Source organism: Ursus maritimus (assembly GCF_017311325.1).
Source record: "Ursus maritimus isolate PB19 chromosome X unlocalized genomic scaffold, ASM1731132v1 scaffold_X1, whole genome shotgun sequence".
In the NCBI taxonomy this organism is placed as follows: Eukaryota; Metazoa; Chordata; class Mammalia; order Carnivora; family Ursidae; genus Ursus; species Ursus maritimus.
The window spans coordinates 118336166-118339337 of NW_024423319.1; the positions used below are offsets into that span (position 1 = coordinate 118336166).

General features: G+C 37.3%; 1 pseudogene; it reads left to right on the plus strand.

Annotated features, from left to right (window-relative positions):
- Nucleotides 1–2052: 2052 nt before the first annotated feature.
- Nucleotides 2053–3052, plus strand: LOC103666324 (annotated as a pseudogene).
- The last annotated feature ends 120 nt before the right edge of the window (nt 3053–3172 follow it).

Genomic DNA, 3172 nt, shown 5'->3' on the forward strand with positions numbered 1-3172 from the left:
ATACACTTAAAGTCAGTATTTGTAATTCAAAAGTCCCTTGTTTTAATCAATTGGTTAGTATTAACCTACCCATTACTGTTCCCATTTAAGGCATCAAAGGCGTTTCTACTGTATTTGAAGGTATACAGTAATATACTCATTTTCATTTTTTAGGAAAGTTTAAACAATAAAAAGGACTACCTACCAATTCAAATTTGAATGTGGAGGTTAAGTATGAAAAGTACTAGTCTACTAATTCTAAACAGTCAAAGGATTACTATGAATAATATGACATTAATAAAAACTTAGAGATTGTCGCAAATTTTTTTGCTTTTATATTCTTTGAAGCAAAACAAGAAATACTAACCCAAATATTTGGTAAGAATATTTATTGTGAGTCTTATCAGATAGAGAAATTAGAAGAGGAACTATGAAATAAGTATTTTAGGAAATACATTTGTAACATCTAACAGCATTAAAAAAATCCAATAAAACTGTTGTAGCTATAAAAGCTGCATATGAATTGTTTCTAGAAAATCATTTTAAACTAAAACAGCTATATTTGGTCTGTATTGAGCAATAATCTTACAATGAACAATTTTTTGTACTTCAATATTGTGGTTTGTTTTAGAAGTGGTCCAAATAGAGCAACTTCATTTTAACTTCTTATCCCTTCACTATCAAAAAGCTTTTTATGATGCGTTTGCAATCTATTACTTTTAGTATAGAGAAGGAATGTTTTTTTACATTTCATTTCAATTAGCCAATATATAGCACATCATTAGTTTTAATGTAGTGTACAATAATATATCAGTTGTGTATTAGCCCTCAGTGCTCATCACAACACGTGCCCTCCTTAATGTCCATCACCCAGGTATCCTATCCACCCACCTACCTTCCCTCTTTTAAGCTGTGGACACCTATAGTTTCTCATGGTTTATCTCCCTCTCTGATGACTTCCCAATACAGAGAAGGAATCTAGGCACTCTTTGGAAATCTAGATTATCATTATACAATTATTGTTATACTTTGCTGCAAACTACCTTTATGACTAGTTTTGATGAGAGAAATGTGGCTGGAAAAAAAATAAGTCTGCAAATCAAGGAAGTCACTAAACTTGAATTATCAGTTCTGTACCACATTTAAGTAAGGAAGAAAGGGACATTTATAAAGTGTTATTGGAATTAATTAGAAAAAAATTACAAACAGAACAGGTTTGTAGAAATAAAGATAGGATCCGAAACCAGAACTTGGATCAAAATTTAAATTAAACCAGGGAGTGAGAACATTATTAAAGAGATGAAATATTTGAAGCAAGTTAAACTGCTCAGATTGTTCTAATTTTTCTGAAATAAGAACAATATCCTCTTTTACCATTGATAAAATCTGTAGGTGATTTTTAGATTCTCTGTTCTTGAGGATAAGATTTCATGAGCTTTTATTACACATTTATCCAGGTTATTTGGCTCTTTGGTTAATCTTTGCATTTTTACATACGACTCTTTCCACAGCTGAATTTATGTAATGTTGAAGATTTTAAAAAGATAAGTTGTATAACATGAAAGTGAGCTTTCATCATATAAATATTTCTTCTAACAGTTTGGTCTTACTATGAAAACATGCATAAAGGGTGGTGCCTTGGTAGCTCAGTCAGTTAAGCTGTGGACTCTTGATTTCAGCTCAGGTCATGATCTCAGGGTTGTGAGATGCTACGTTAGGCTCCAAGCTCAGTGTCTTCTTGATTGTCTCTCTCCCTCCCCCCATCCCAATCATGTGCTTGCTTTCTCTCTCAAATAAATAAAATTAAGTTTAAAAAAACAAACATAAAAACATGCATAAAGAGAAAATGGTTTGCCGCCCATCCTTCTGTATTTATCCCCTGAAATGTCCTAAATCCTTAGTCTCACCCAAGGAGACTGACCTTACAGTTAGGGAAAAATTCCTTCAGATGCTGTTTTGTACACAGATATGGTGTGGTAGTTTTTTGATGTGTTGTCTCATGATGATAGAAAACACAATTACCATGGGGGAAGGGTGGGATAATGAGATTTGAAATTGTGGAAAATTATTGTTTTATTTCCATAGTTTAACTTGTAGTTTTTTAATTTATATCAAATAATTTCCTAGTGCTTTTTTTTTATAGGCAACTTCAATCTAGATACCATGAATAATTTTTATGACAACATAAAACCTGACCCAGTTGTACCACCCAAGCCAACTTAAAAAGAGTAGTGAAATCTCACAAACATCATAGAAATAAATACAAATTCTTTGGAAGTGTTTCTCCCCAGATATTCATTAACTTGCTAAGCAAAAACAAAACCAAAACCAAAACCCAGCTTGCAGAGGCCGCCGCCCCGGAGCCGCCCGGCCGCCCAGCCATGGTCAACCTCACCGTGTTCTTTGACATCGCCTCAGACGGCGAGCCCTTGGGCCGCGTCTCCTTGAAAATGTTTGCAGACAAAGTTCCAAAGACAGCAGAGAACTTCCGTGCTCTGAGCACTGAGGAGAAAGGATTTGGTTATAAAGGTTCCTGCTTTCACAGGATTATTCCAGGATTTATGTGCCAGGGTGGGGACTTCACACGCCATAACGGCGCTGGCGGCAAGTCCATTTATGGGGAGAAGTTTGATGATAATTTCATCCTGAAGGACACGGGTCCTGGCATCTTCTCCGTGGCCAACGCAGGACCCAACCCAAACGGTTCCCAGTTCTTCATCTGCACTGCCAAGACCAAGTAGTTGGATGGCAAGCACGTGGTCTCCGGTAAGGTCAAAGAGGGCATGAACATTGTGGAGGCCATGGAGCGCTACGAGTCCAGGAACAGCAAGACGAGCAAGAAGATCACCATTGCTGACTGTGGACAGATCTAATAAATCTGACTTGTGTTTTAACTACCAGACCATTCCTTCTGTAGCTCAGGAGAGCACCCCTCACCCCCACCTGCTCGAAATACCCCAGAAACTCTGTGCTCTCACTGCAGTTCTGCCTGCTCCATGGTTCTTTCCTCCCAGGTCTAGCCGGATTGCACAGTTCAGTTTATGATGATGAAATAAAACCTAAACCACAAAAACAAAAAACAAAAAAACCGAAGTTTTGCTTATTTAAGATTATATAAAATCATTGGGGCGCCTGGGTGGCACATGGGGCGCCTGGGTGGCACAGCGGTTAAGCGTCTGCCTTCGGCTCAGGG